This window comes from Loxodonta africana, chromosome 14 (genome assembly GCF_030014295.1).
Source record: "Loxodonta africana isolate mLoxAfr1 chromosome 14, mLoxAfr1.hap2, whole genome shotgun sequence".
NCBI classification, from domain to species: domain Eukaryota; kingdom Metazoa; phylum Chordata; class Mammalia; order Proboscidea; family Elephantidae; genus Loxodonta; species Loxodonta africana.
Genome location: NC_087355.1, coordinates 41,228,472 through 41,244,595, shown reverse-complemented (window position 1 = coordinate 41,244,595; position 16,124 = coordinate 41,228,472). Strand labels below are relative to the sequence as shown.

The following is a 16,124-nucleotide window of genomic DNA, read 5'->3' as shown; positions in this document are numbered from 1 at the left end:
GCATTGACTAGGAATCCTGGTCTCCCTCATGGAAGGGGAGAATTCTACCCTTGAACCACCACTGCCCTTTTTGTATTGTTATTCTCCCTTTATTAGCTGATTGGTATGTAAACTACTCAAGTCTCTCTTCACTTTTAAAACAAGGCAGAGCAGAAGGAGGAGGAAGGGGAAGGAGGTCTCCACTCCTTGGTACCTGCTAACCACATGCTTTATCTTCAGGTCTTATTTCCTACTGATTCTACCTAATTAATTACTGTTTTATTCTTTAAGACTCAGATTAAGATGCTCCTTTCAAGAAGTTTCCTGTGGTACTTTCAGGTTGAGCCAGGTTCTCCTCTCAGTGTTCAGATAATAATTATAGTAAGATAATTTCCTTGCTGCTTTTCTTGTCGGTCTCCTGTGCTAGACTGTAAACAACTGGAAGTCAGGAACTATAGCCATCAGTTCCATACCTTTGGGTGAATGAATGAACGCATGATGAGCACTCAATGCACATTTGCTTGCTGAATAAACAGTATTATTTCCATACAGTTTTACTTTGAAATAATGCAGCATTTTATTTTAATAAAAATCATATATCTCAACATTACAGGTGTTACTTTCTAAGTTCTGATTAAGAAATGTCAACTTTTAAAAAATGGTTGTATAGCATGTTTGTTTTTTATTACAGAAATGTTATATGTCTGTGTCATTAACTATTCAGATATACAGAAAAGTAAAATGTAAAATCTTATATGACTCCCCTATTTCATTTCCACTCTCTATAAAAGCCACTGTTACCAGTCTTTTTAGACATACATAAGCAAAGCCAAACATCTGAAGGTATAGATAGAGCCTTACTTTTAAATATGGATAGAGACAAGTTTGGAGAATATTTTTTCTTTAACAAACAAAATATTGTTGTCTGATACTCTGCCTCTACTGCAGCTTTACCAACTGCCCGACTCCTGGCCTACCAACCACGAGGCCTTATATGCCAGAGGCTAAGGGTGATGTCCAAACGTTCCTGGGGTGACTCTGTCAGAGAAAAACACAGAGTGAAATGACCCAGACGGTATATGGAGAGGTAGTTAGAGCAGGGTTTCTCAGCAGTATTGATATCTTGGGTCACATAACTCTTCGTTGTGAGGGCTATGCTGTGCACTGTAGTTTGTTAGCAGCACCCCTGGCTTCTTCTCACTAGGTGTATTCCAGTAGCATTATGACAATCAAAAATGCCTCCAGACATTGCCACACATCCCTTGGGAGGCAAACTTACTCCTGGTTCAGAAGCACTGGTATAGTGCAGTGGTTATAGTTATCTACTGCAGTATTTGATGTGTGAAGTCATGTGCCCAAAACATTCTCTTGCATATATTAGGGTTATTTTTATGATTCCTGGTTGACTGGCTATACTCTGTGCTTTCTTTCCTATGGGGAAGAGAAAATACATAGCTAGATAGATATTAAATGAGTGACAGTAAAAGTATTAGAGGGATAGCCTTGCAATTGCTACGGCTAATTTTTTAAGGGGCTCATGTGCAAATTTCAGTACTTTAACTCTTATTAGGAGAAAAGCGCAATACTTCGTTATTGACAATGGGTCACCAATGTGTCGTGGCACCTAGGTTGAGAAGCATTTATCTAAAATGGGTAGAAAGTTGTCTTCACAATAAAGTTGTTACTAAGAAGCAGAATAAATAGACGCAGTGACCTAGAAGCTAAAATTATTGAAAAACACAAAAGTTTATTTTATTCAGTAAGAACTGTCACCTCAGGGAAAGTGGATTTGTGCGTGGAAAGAGTGAGTTTGGATGAACACAATTACTTCTCACATCTCTTTTTCTGATAGCCTTATGATGCTGAGTTTGCGGAACTTTGTCATAATGTCAGATAAAAATATGTATTTATCTAACCTAAAATTGGTCCTTATTATTTTTTTTCAATATTAGACTAAAAACGTAATGAGAACAAAAAGAGTTGAATTTAAAATATTCTAGTCATAAGACTGTGGCCAAAATTAGATACATATATGTGTATATACATATATAAATATACATATAAGTATATATTATGGATATATATCTACAAACCATATACATATATATATATATTCAGAAGAGAAGGACTAGGATAGGACTGTGGCCAAAATTAGATACATATATGTGTATATACATATAAGTATATACATATGGATATATATCTACACACATACATATATATATATATTCAGAAGAGAAGGACTAGGACAAAGCAAAAATTCTTGTCTCAACTTCATTTCTTTGAAACAGATGTGTTATTTTATGTACCAGAAATTAGCACCTGATTCTCAGTAAATATCGAGCAATTAAAAAGTAAGATTCATGAAATATAAAAAATATTTTGCATTTTAAGTAACTACCTGTACATATGGAGTCCCGGTGGCAAAGTGGTTAAGAGCTCAGGCTGTTAATCAAAAAGCCGGCAGTTCGAATCCAACAGTTGCTCTTCGGAAACCCTATGGGGCAGTTCTACTCTGTCCTATAGGGTAGTTCTACTCTGTCCTATAGGGTCGCTATGAGTCAGAATCCACTGACATCACACAACAGCAACAATGATGGTATGCATAAGTACTGTCATTTCCCATCTCTGGAGGTTTGTGGCCAGAAGTTAGCATCATTTTAATATGTTCTTGGTAAGGGTTGGGATTGTGTAACTACATAAAAAACAAAATGAAACAGGAAGTCGGTAGCACCACATTTAAGGATTTGAGAGGACTTTGTAAGGGGGTTCATCTTAGAAAAGTGATTTTGTGAAACTTTTGTGAGTTTGGGCTTCTGTACTGCAAGATAAGGCTTGTAAGTACATTTACTATTTCCTGCATGGTAGTGAGAAGGTACGATTTCTGTGATGGTTTCTGTGATTCAGTAATATTCATGTGAATGAGTTATTTCCTGGCTCAAAGCAGTGTAAGCGAGAGTTCTTGACGTCCTTCATTCCCAGTGGTACAGATAAGTGTCATTTTTATTTTCGCTTTTCAGCATTCTAAACAGCGAGATAAGGCCTGGAAGTTTATTTACTGTTTCTGTGTGTTGGGAAGATGTGGTTTCCAGGATTAGGCAATATTCAAGTAAGTAAATAATTTTATGGCTCAAAGAAGTGTAAACGTGTGTTCTTGATGTACTTGGTTCCCAAAGGTACAGAGAAGTGCCACTTTTATTTTTCGCCTCCTGGCATTCTAAACAGCAAAGTAAATCTTGTAAGTTTATTTATCATTTCCTCTGTGTTGTTGGGAAGGTGCAATTTCCAGGATTAGGCAATATTTAAGTGACTAAATTATTTTATGGCTCCAAGCGTATAAATGTGCGTTCTTGACATATTTCTTGCCCAATGAATGGTACAGGTAAGTACCATTTTTATTTTTCGCCTCTCGACCTTCTGTACAACAAGATAATTAGGCTTGTAAGTTTATTTAGTATTTCTGGTGTGTTTTGGGGAAGCTGCGGTTTCCTGAATTAGGCAATTTTCAAGTGTGTGACTTATTTTCAAGCAAAATACAATGTAAGCACGTATTGTTACATCACTGATGTTTTTGCTGACCCTAGAATTACTTTTTCCTGACACACTCCTCTTTGTCAGGAATGACTAAATACAGGCATAAATACACACCTGAGACATTCTAGACATTTATTTTACCTACTGTCTGAAGAAAATGATTCTGAGGATGAATGTGACGAAGATGTCCCAGAGGTCTTTGGGGAAGATTCAGAGAAAAAGTGTAATAAAGATGCCTCTCAGGAGCTTACTCGTCTTGGGGAATCTGAAGCTCATTGTGATGGTATCATCTATGACAGAGAAATGCTATCAGAAGATAATGAATCAGTCAATGATGCAGAAGAAAGGGGTCAACCAGAAGAAAACGAAGGGGAAGGGTGTGAAGAGGTGGTCTTAGGCTGGGTTCTCTAGAGAAGCAAAAGCAATAAAGCTTGTAAATATCTACACGGAGAGATTTATATCAAGGAAATGGCTAAGGCAGTTGTAGAGGCTAGAATGTACCAAATCCATGAGTTAGGCTGGAGGCTTGTCCTGATTAATGAAGCCACAGTGGCTGGTGAACTCAAGATTAGCAGGTCAGATAGCAGGGCTCTTGCTCACAGGCTGCAAAGACCAACAAATTCTGAGATAGGCAGACAAGACAGTAGGTAAACAGCTAGCTCAAGTCACAAAGAACCGGAGTTTATATGAACAGCAGGTAGCTAAAGTCCACAAGCCTTGTCAGAGAGTTCACTTACATTTGATAAAGACAATACCCCCAAGGAAACTCCTTTTCAACTGATTGGCTACTCACAGCAGCTCCCATCATGGAGGTGATCACATTATATCAATTCTCATCATGGAAGTGATCACATCATCATATGACTGCCAAACTACATCATAACTGTCAAAACACTGAGAACCATGGCCCAGCCAAGTTGACACACAACCTTAACCACCACAGATGTTTCCTACTTTGAACAAATAATGAACTCACTTCAGCAAGATGCCACAGTTTACCTGGATCATACCCAGGTGGAAACCAAAGTAGGTTACTTTTTGTCTGTCATTATGGAGGAGATGTTGGAAATTATAAAGGACCAAACAAATCTGTATGCAACCCAGGAGTGCATAAGACAATGTAGAGGGCAGGGATTAGAGTGACAAGTAAAGACTGGCACCCTACAACCAAAGAGGAGCTAAAGACATTCATTGCTGTGCTATATGTATCTTGCCACAGATCAAACAGTATTGGTCCAGTGACTTCATCTTTGCTGTTACTACTGTGCCAGAGCTTATATTTAAAACAAGATTCAATAAACTAACCAAGAACATACACTAAAATGACAATTCAAAAGCTGTACACAAAGGACAACTTGGCTATGACCAGCTTCACAAATTGTGCCCTATTATTGATGCTCTCAAGAGCCACCTAAAGAAAGTATATGTGACATCAAGCGTCACATCAGTCGATGAAGGCATGGTGCCATTCATGAGCCATTCGTCAGGAAAGCAATATATGCCAATGAAGCCTGTCAAGCGAGGGTACACAGTTTGGTGCTTGGCTGACTCATGCCCTGGCACTGTAAGTCAATTTGAAAACTATACCAGAAAAAAAAGATATGGACAATGGCTCATCTATTTTCCTCAGTGACAGTGTTGTACTTAGACTTGGCCACTCACACATCCATTCTCAGAGGCTCATTGTCTTTGACAATTTCCTTTCTTCCTTTACCTTGATGAAAATCATGCATGACAGGGAACTGTGTGCTGTAGGCACAGTGTGAGCAAGTCAAAAGGGCTTACCAGGAATAATGAGGCTGAAAGATAAATTAAAACGAGGAGAATCTCTGTTTCGTACAAAAAGATGTGTGTCAGCAGTAACGTAGCAGGGCAATAAATCTGTGACGGTTTTGCCATGTTCCACAATCTAAAGGACATCACTACTGTCAGAAGAAAAGACAAAGACAGTTTCTACTCAGTAATCCCTTGCCCCAAAGCAGTTGCAGAATACAACACAATCGTGGGAGGAGTGGACGGCTTTGACCAGCGGCGCTAAAGGTAAACAACCAGAAGGCACTCTGGCAAATGGAGGCATCAGTTGCCGTATTTCCTTCTTTATCCTGCCATTGTAAATAGTTTTACAATGTGGAACTGAACCCATGGGGAGAGATGTGACCGACCAACTGTCCTTCAGGGCCACTCTAATTAGACAGCTTAGTGTGGGCTGGGAAACCAAAAGCAGAGAAAAACCCTCATCTCTTGTCAGGAACAAGCAAGGAGCCAGCAGGGTGCCAGATGACATCCGGCTCACACAGGTTGGAAAGTATTTACCCGTGATGTCCATATCATGCAGGTTGGAAGGCATTTACTTGTCAAGTCAACCAGAAGGCAACACAGAGAATGTAGCACTAAGAAGAAGCAGGCTCCACCAACAATCTCGTGCAACATGCGCAAGATGCCTTTGTATGTTACCCCATGATTCAAAATAAAAGTTCTAAGAAAAAACTGTTTTTCCCTGCCTACTTCCAAATATCCTGCCTCTGGAGTCCGCAGGAACATATGTGTCCCACCAGGTATCTATAAAAATCTGTAGTACGTAACAAAAAATTGCCAACTTTCAGTGATTCAGTATGCATTGAATTAATGATAAAATATGACCACTAAAAATTACAAGCATAAAATAATTCAGTGATGAAAGAGTTAATTTAATTTAGAAAAATGAAAAGTGTACTTTTTAAAAACTACTGTACACTAAAATTAGTGACTCTCTAGGGTTTTCACATTATATAGATTCTGGTATTACAGGAACAGCGATGTTAAATTAGGTTAATTATTGATGCTGATTCTTTAGGCAATTTATTTTAAAAATAAAGCTTTCTGATATTGGTTCTGTAACACCATCTCTCAGTTATGCCCACAACGTTTGCAGTAGCAGGCAGGTCCATTATTAGAAAGAAAATAATTCTACTAATAGATAAGCAGGCACATGTAGGGAATTCAGATGACAGGGGAACACATTACATTTTATGTCATGTCCCATTTCTGCCTAAATTACTTACGAAGCTTGGTTGTAAGCAACAGAAACCAACTCTAGCTATCTTGAGCAGAAGGAGGCCTTATCGGAGTTCTGTTGGGTAGCTCTCAAAACTACAGGGATGTTACAGCATCCAGCTCAGAAAATGAGCAGAAGCCCGGGGTGAACTGGCAGTAGGGACTATAGTCAAGATCATGCCCCAGGAAGGGTCTGCTTCAGAGACACCAATGGCATCATCACTACCAGTGGGTGCCACCTAAAGGAATTCAATTTATACCTTTTTCTTTGCTCAAGAGACAGAATCTAGGGGCAAGGCAGCATTCCATGGATTGAGCCTAGACCTGTATCCTCTGTCCTACCTTCAGGCAATGACTTCTTTGGTCTCAAATATGTAATTTTCCCTCAGAATGATATGAGTCCACTGCATAATCCTGATAAAATTCAGTTTGAGTGGTTGTCTAGGATTTCCTGCATTTTCTTCCTTGAACCTGTTTCCTCTTCTCTTCTCCACCGTACTCTCTCTGTCTTTTCAACCTTCTGTCCTGCACTCAGGATCTTGGCTATACCTGGAAGGACGTCTTGATCCTTGGGTCTCTCTGAATGGTGACTGCCGTGCCTAATTTGGGGGCCAACGTTGAGAACTATTGACTGTGTATTGAAGAAGGAGGCTCTTGGTCTTCCTATCCCTCAGATGGAGCACCTGTAAGACCACCTGTCTTTTGTGTATATTGATTTTAATGCATAGCGTAACTTCAGTGGGCTACTGTGTAAAAAAGGCGTATAGTTTTTACACTTCCTTATTAAAGAAGCTCTCATTCACAGCGAAAGGGGTAGGAGAACACTGAGAAAAGGGGATAAAGGGATAAGAAAATCCCATCTAGCTACATTAAAAAAAGACAAAACAAAACTCAGTGATTTGAAAAAGTAAAAAGGCAGATAACTCACATAATCAGAGAAGAAAGAGAAGCTTCATGGCCATTACTGGGAAATACTTTTACACATATCTCTATTATCGCCAAAGAAATCCTGTAACAAAAAGCAAAAAAAGCAAAACTCTTTTGCGACTGAAACTACTTTTGACCATGGTTCCCTTCCAAAAGTTGAATATGAATAGAATAAATAGAATAACTGCATTTTCTTAAAAGTAAAACAAACTCTTTAAATTATGCTAAATTCATCATGGTTTAATTAGAGCCTTGGTTTTAGTTTTGTAGCTGAAATTTATCAAACACTGAAAAAATGCCACTTGTGTTTCTCACTTTATGCTAGGCACTGGTCCTGTAAATATAGTAGTCTTTGCCCTTATAATCTGGAAGGATAAACTATGCACACTAATGAATGCAATGATGATAGATTCTGCCGCTAACAGGTAAAGGGTATAGCTGGGGTACAGTAGATAATTGGGAAGAGAGATTAGGCTTCCTAGAGGAGGTATCTGTCATGGATTGAATTGTGTCCCCCCAAAACTATGTATCAACTGGGTTAGGCCATGTGTGGTTGTCCTCCGTTTTGGGATTGTAATTTTATTTTGAGAGGATTAGGGTGGGATTGTAACACCACCCTTACTCAAGTCACCTCCCTGATCCAAGGTAAAGGGAGTTTCCCTGAGGTGTGGCCTGCACCACCTTTTATCTCTCAAGAGATGAAAGGAAAGGGAAGCAAGCAGAGAGTAGGGGACCTCATACCACCAAGAAAGCAGCACCAGGAGCAGAGCGAGTCTTCTGGACCTGGGGTTCCTGCATCTGAGGAGCTACTCGACCAGGGGAAGATTGAGGACAAAGACCTTCCTCCAGAGCTGACTCATTGAATTTGGACTTGTAACCTACTAGACTGTGAGAGAATAAATTTCTCTTTGTTAAAGCCATACACTTGTGGTATTTCTGTTATAGCAGTACTAGATGACTAAGTATCATTTGAGTTGGTTCTTGAAATAGAATCTTTTAAAGAATTTTATTGAGGTATAACTTCCATACCATAAAATTCACTTATTTTAAGCATCTAATTCACTGATTTTAAGTAAATTTTCTGAGTTGTATAACCATCACCATGATTTCTCATGCACAACTGGAGTCACTCCTCTTTCTCGCTTCCAGCCCTAGGCATCCACTCATCTCTATAGATTTGTCTTTCTGAATATTTTATATAAATTGAATAATAAAATACATGGTTTTTCTTTTTGGTTTGGCTTCCTTCACTTAACGTGTTTTTGAGGTTAATTTATGATGTAGGGTGTATCAGGATTTTGTTCCCTTTTATAGCTGAAATTGCATAGGTATACCGCTTTTGTTTGTCCATTCACCAACTGATTGACATTTGGGTGGTATCCTTTTTTTTTTTTTTTCTGCTATCATGAATAAAGTTGCTTTGAACATTCATGTACAAGTCTTTATACTGACATATGTTTTCATTTCTCTTGGGAGATATCTAGGAATGGAATTGCTGGGTCGTATGATAAATTTATGTTCAGTTTATTAGGAAACTGACAGACTGTTCTCAAAATGGCTGTATCCTCTTACATGCTCATCTGCAGTGTATGAGATTCCCAGTTTCTCCACATTCTGGTCAAATTTGTTACTGTCAATCATAGTGACCCCATGTGACCACCATTCATTCTGTATTGCTTCTTCTGTGACTTCCAACAACTGATTTGTGAGATGTTAACTGTTCACGTAAGGTAGAAACACCCCTGAATACCATGTCAATACAGCTCCTCACCATGTCAAGAACCATGTAACAATGCCTTCTCATGATGATTCCCCTCAAGAGGACATAACATATAGGATAAGTCTACAGATATCTAGTATTATTGTAGTAAATGCTCAGATTAAGTAAAATTTGTGTGTAGTTGCACAGTTTCAAGCAGCTTCTTTGGCCTATACCAAAACCCTGCAAACAGTCATGGGCTTTCTGCTATGATGAATGTGAATCTGTTTCCTACCTTCTAGAGGACTAATCTTACCCCTGTCACCATCACATCTACAACAGTGTGCATGCACACAGATAGATGTCACTGTGCAGTCAGTGGGCCAAAGACTCCATCCTGCTGAGTGGCCATGTGGATTATTTGGGGGGAAGTTGTTCTGTTCCTCCCTTGCTGTCATGCCAGAAACCATAGAACAGTGCCCCCTATGATGATCCTCCCAGCGTCAGAAAGTTGCAAGATAGGACAAGTCCCCTCAGAAATGAACCTCATAGTACAGACACCAGCCCGTGTGGATACCACCAGTGCTCACACAAAGTGACCAAGTGCCCTCTGCCCACAGACCCACCTCTTTCTGGAGATTCCCACAAGTCTCCAGTATCACCAACATATAACATTGAAGTTGCTGACTATGCACAAAGACCTCATACGAACTCCTAAGAAGTGCTGCATCTTTCGTACAGTAAGTACTTCCTGCCTGACTAAACCACTGGTGCACTGGTGTTGACTGCCCCCATCCTCCACTCGGTCTGGTTGGTTTAACCCTGTATCTTGGTCAACACCACCCTAAGGCATGCTCCATTCAGTCCAGCCAACACCTAGCTGTGTTCTAAGTATGTGAAACAGGTAAATATTTATGATTGTTTTTAAAATTCTTATTTCTATTTAGCATATTAAAAGAGCCATATCGTATTTTAAAGATCTGAAGTCCCATTTCAGCTTTGCGAGTATTTGTAGTGTGTTTGTGATCTTGAAGAAATCACTTGATTTACCTAAGCTCTTCCTTTCTCAGTCATGCCAGCCTTCCTTTATAGGGTAGACAGGAGACTTAAGTGAGATAATTAGATATAAACTGATTTTGTAGTTTGAAAACATAGTATATAAATATCAGGGAGTTTTGCCACTGTTGTTGTTAATTGTTTTATTTGATTCTCTAAACATTCTCTGGGGTAGTCAAGGCAGATTCACTTATTCAACAAATAATTATTGATTACTCATAGTGTTCTAGGTTTCAATCATTCAACCATGACTAGATTAAACAGGCTCTGTCCTTCTGAAGCTCCTATTCCAGTGTCATGACATAGACAATATATAGTTAAGCCAATCCTAAATGAAGATCATTTCAGACACCTATACATGTGATGATGAGACTAAAAGACTGTAACGTGTTAATGACTGCATATGTAAGAATTCGGGAAGTTCCCTCTGATGAGCGGACATTAATTGAGATTTGAGTGATGAGTTTGAACTGGAATAAGAACTTTCAAGAAAGGAAAAGACCTGAGTTATCAAAACATAGAAAGAAGGCCTGTGGAGCAGAACGTAGTGAGCTAGAAAGAGAATGAAAAGAAATATTAGATGTCACTTCCTTGGGAAATCTTCCTTGAACCCCAGTCTCTAGACCTTCTTGAGCATGCCCCCTTTGCATTTCCACTATACCAAAAAACAAAACAAAACCCATTGCTGTCAAGTAGATTCCTACTCATAGCAACTCTGTAGGACAAAGTAGAACTGTCCCATATGGTTTCCAAGGAGCACCTAGCGGATTCGAACTGCCGACCTTTTGATTAGCAGCCGAACTCTTAACACTGTGCCACCAGGGTTCCCACACATTTCCACTATAACCCCTCCTTTTATAATATTAGTGCTTAATTGTAATTGCTTCTTTAATTGTTTGTAACTCTTTTTAAATTCTAAGCTTGGAGAAAGCCAGAAATATTTTTTTCCTGCTCCGCGATATATGCCCAGCACCCAGAATATCTCAGTCACTACTGGATGCAGACAATTATTTGGTGAAATAGATGAGTTTTTCAGTTAACGAAGTGTTTTAGTCAAGGCCAGCTAGGTTTATGATCTTTAGAATACCTAGTCCAGTATTCTTTCCACTCTTCCTTACTTCCTTCATTAAGAGGAAGTGCTCTTCATCTTCTGCCTGACAAACATCCTCTATTTTTAAATTTAGTATAGATTAATGAGGATGTATAACTAACTACTTGTTAGTGAGGTGTCTGAAATTAGGGTAATGCTTTGTCCAGTCAGAGTGGCTTTATTTTATTTTACTTTTTTGAGGAGAACTTCAGTGGGATAAAAGATGGACTAGAAGAGAGATTCTTGAGGCTTGTGGGAATTAACATTTGATATGCAACAATAAAAAATGGTGCTTTTATATGTAATATGAGTTAATGTACACATCATCCTTTAGAGATAGATGTGCCCGTTTTTAAAACAAGGAAATCAAGGATCAGAGTGTTTGGGCCACTTATTTAAGCTCTTACAGCTGTAAGTTGTCCTTGTAAATTTCAAACCGAGGTTTGCCGACCTTAGTAACATTCCTATTTTTATTCCATTTGCCTATGCTGGAACCCATGGTGATGTAGTGGTTAGTGCTATGGCTGCAAACCAAAAGGTTGGCAGTTTGAATCTTCCAGCTGCTCCTTGGAAACTCTTTGGGGCAGTTCTACTCTGTCCTATAGGGTCGCTATGAGTTGGTATTGACTCGACGGAACTGGGTTTGCCTATGCTGCCTGTTGTATTTGCATAATACTCTATGCTGCCACTGAATCATCATTAAAATGTCACATGATTTGAGTCTCTCTTTTTTTTTTTTAAGATTACAGATGTATAGATGTTGATTTATTAACTTTCACTCTCTCACTGAGTGTGCTGTTCAACAACCGAGATGCATGTGGCAGGACGACTGGTTCCATCGAACTTGGGAGGTTTCTAATCAGCAAATGCAAAGAAGCCTATGTGGAAACTGACCCTAACTTGTATTTATTAGCATCAAGTTCTCATTAAAGAAAATGTGTAAGACAACCAAATTTAAAGGGCATATGGATGGAGATGAAAGGGAAGGTTGTTTTGTATAATTCTTCAAACAAATAAGAAATGATGCTGAGGTTGTGAAAGTAATGTAAAAAGTGAAATACTACTAATTTTTGTCTTATGGTTGCTACTAGGCCATCAGTTAATGTTAATCCTTTAGTAATTCACTATATAATCTAATTATTTATACAATAAATTCACTATATTTCAGCAAAAAAAAAAAAAGAAAATTGTGAAAAGTTCTTTCTTATGGGTCTCTGTTTATCTACTTTTGCCCACAGCTTAACATTTAAGTGAAGACAGTGGCTCTCCCTCCTCCTCCGCTGGGGTAAGCAAAGTCTAACTGTTGCAGTACTGAATGGTACCCTGACCTGAGAGATTTGGGACAGAGAGAAGAAAATCATTGGAATTATGGGAAAGAATAGGATTACGTTCAGAAATGAAAAGATTGGGTTTGAGATTAGAGGAATACATCTCTGGATAGGTATGAAGGATCACATTTTTTGTACATGGGTAAATGAGGTAATCTTTGCAGCATGGTCTTACCTTGGATAATAAGAGTAGATGTGGGATGGGACAGGTGTCTATGTACAAAGGACTTTGGATTAAAATTAGTGAAATTTGAATTTTGCTCCCAATTTTGTTTTATGTTGGCAAGCTCAAATGCTTTCTGGAAGAGGTCAAAATAAATAATTAAAACAAAATTAATCAAATAAAAACAACAAAGAAAAGTAACTATGTGACCTAGACTTGCCATTTAAATTCTCTGGACTTTAATTTTATCATTTACAAAATAAAGGTCCAGACTAATTTCTAAGATTCTGTATGTTCCCAGGATCCCAATCAATAAGAAGTTGGAAAACAGTACCATAAATATTAATATATCATTCCCACCTATGAAATGGGAGCATATTTCCTGATAAATATGAAGTTCCGTCATTATTATATCTTTTGTTGGGTTATTAATATAATTCTTCCTGTCCAATAACTTTGCACATTCAGATTACAGATGAGTTGAATGAATTAATATGTTTTAATAGCCTCAAATAAAAGGCACCTTGTAAATAATACATAATTGTTAACACAATTAGGAATTACAATGCTATTTCTAGATCATTTACCTAAATTTACAAGCACCTCTTCCAAGAAAATTATAAACACAATTTTAAACTGCAATTAACCTTGACAGATAGACCTGGCCTATATTGTTCCCAGAATGACAAGAAAATTGCCTCGACACGTTAATATTTCATAGCTCTTCACACTGAACAAAACTAGTTCAAAATTCTATTCAATTTGCTGAGACTATCTGGAACAAAAGGATAAAAGAAAATTATTGTTTTATTAGATGAGTGGAAAGTGATTAGAGAAGGTACCAAAAAAAGAAAAAACAGTGATATTTTGTTTATCTTTGTATTTATCCAAATAGTAGCCCAATATTAGAGGCACTCAATATAGCTGGAAGCATTGCAAAACCAGGCTAGGGAAAGCAAAGTCCGTACAAAAGATATCTTCAGATCCCATAGACCAAAGCAATGAAATCATACAATCATAAACTGCAAAATTGCAAAGGGATCTTAAAGCTAATGTATTTCTACCCTTCATCCTACAGTCTAAGAAATTGGAGCTCAGAGGATTAAATGCCTTATGCAAGAAGAATTGAAAAGAAAGACCATTGACACAATCCTGGGTGTTTTACATGTACCTCTTTATACTTTCTTTCCTCTAACTGGAACACTCTTTCCTCAGATTTCTTATAATTGTACCCTTTTAGATTTTTATCTCAAATATCATTTCCTCAGGAAAGACTTTTGGGATCATTTTCTCTCAAGTAAGATGACCCAGGAAGTATCATATTTCCTTTCTAGTAGTTATCACTATCTAAAATTACCTTGCTATGTATTTGTTCCTTTCTCTGTTATCTCTCTTTCCCCACTGGAAAGTAAGCCCCATGATATCACAGACCTTGTCTTTTTTGTACCCTGCTGTTTTTTTTTTTTTTTTTAGTGTAGTACCTGGCACACATACGAACTCAGTAAATGTTGGATGAATAGATGAACAATACAATGAACTAGGTATTAACATCCACATTTTTGAAAGGATGAATCTGAGTTCCCACATTGTAAAGTAATCCATGCAAGGATATAAATTAAGTGCTAAAACAATTTGGAAATTCACAAAAAGGTCTTGATATTGAAAAAAAAAAAAAAAAGTAAGAAAATATGACTACCTCAATTCTCATAGCAGGAAAATAATGGGAAAGGAATAACAAATCCATTTGCAGAACCTCGAATGAGTGAGTACACATTCATTCCCTCTTTCTTTCAACTCTGTCTACTATTGCTAGGGAAAATCCTAGCAGATTAACCTATTCTTCCAGAGAAAAATGACAGTACTGGGCTATTCAGAAGGAAAATATGCTGAGGTTTCTCATATGCTCTGCAATAAACTAAGGTGCTTTGATTTAGACCAGTGGTTCTTAAGTGGGCTGAATGCAGGGTAGGGAGAGTGTAGCAGCAGGGAAAGGAAGAGGAAGAAAGAGTCAAAAACCAAGATTCCTCCAATATTCTCTCAAAGGAGTAGATAGATTCAAACATGTATATTTGATGGACCGTCCCAAGAAACTCTAGATCTTCCCTTGCATTTGATAACAGCATTGGTCAAGAGTATCAGCATCATCTAGAGTACTTGTTCAAACACAGATTGCTGGACTCTCCCCCACCCCCAGAGTTTCTGATTCAGTCATAACAGGGCGGGGTTTGAGAATTGTCTTTTATAACAAGCTCCAGGTGTTGCCAATGCTGCTGGTCTGGTACCACACTCTAAAAACTCTGATTCAAACTTTATAATAGTAGGTACAAGCCATGCCTTGAAAGTGGCTAGAACTGTTGTAACTGTATTATTGTCACCTTGACAGTCTTTTGTAAGTAATATTTCTAAAAAATATATGTGTAATACATTAGTCTAGGTCATTGTGACTGGATCTGGCACTGTATCTCAAAGAAGTATCAGTCCAATATTTGAACAGAAAAATAATTTGAAAAGCTGTACAAATACTTATTGAAGTCCCTCAAAAGTCTGAAGGCAGAATCCATTTATAACACAATGTGAAACTTAAATCCTTCTCTCCTGTCTCCCTCTCTCACATGGCAGCTGCCCCTCAAGTCTCCTCCCTTTCTCTCACTTCTGCCCAATCCCCCAAGCCCTGTGCTGGCACTGTCCTGCCCCATCCCTCTCCTCTCACTTCCCGGATCCAATTGTTTCTCTTCCTTTAGTTTTTCTGTGCTCTTTCCCATGTAAATCTGATGAATCACCTCAAACTTTTCAATTTCATTCTTACTCCACAGCTCCCAGGTTTACTTACTATAGTTGTAGTCACAGACAGAGGACAAAATGCTGCCTTTCAATTCCAAGTTTAAAATCCATGGACAGAGAATCCAGTTGGCCCAACCTGAGACAGGACTCCACCACTGGTCCTTCTCATGGTTACCGACTGAGTGGCAAAATCACTTAGTACATACAGAGCTACCTATGTCTAAACCCCAAGAACTTGATGGGGGAAAATAGGGGAAAAAATTCTAAAAAGAAAGAGGGCTATACAGTTACCCTAAGAGGCATCATCCTTATTGAATGCCAAAAATTGAAACAGAAAATATAAAAGCTCATTGTGAACTGTCAAATGTTATTTAGAAGGAAGGTAATACTATTGTCTTAAATGAAGACATGTCAAGAATAACTATTTTAGGTCTCTGTCAATTGCATTTCCAAAGATGGTAGTTGATTCTTATCACAAAAAGTTACTGTCAGAACAGCTCTTATTGATTTTGCTGAAGAAGACTTAGGTAATGA

The 16,124-nt window shown here is 38.1% G+C and overlaps 1 long non-coding RNA gene across 1 annotated transcript; it reads left to right on the top strand.

The window, feature by feature from the left end:
• Window positions 1-473: 473 nt before the first annotated feature.
• On the top strand, window positions 474-14,162 carry LOC135227623 (uncharacterized). The gene is made up of 3 exons (XR_010317797.1): window positions 474-3,088; window positions 9,793-9,912; window positions 12,557-14,162. It is a non-coding gene; the product is annotated as an uncharacterized LOC135227623 (long non-coding RNA).
• The last annotated feature ends 1,962 nt before the right edge of the window (window positions 14,163-16,124 follow it).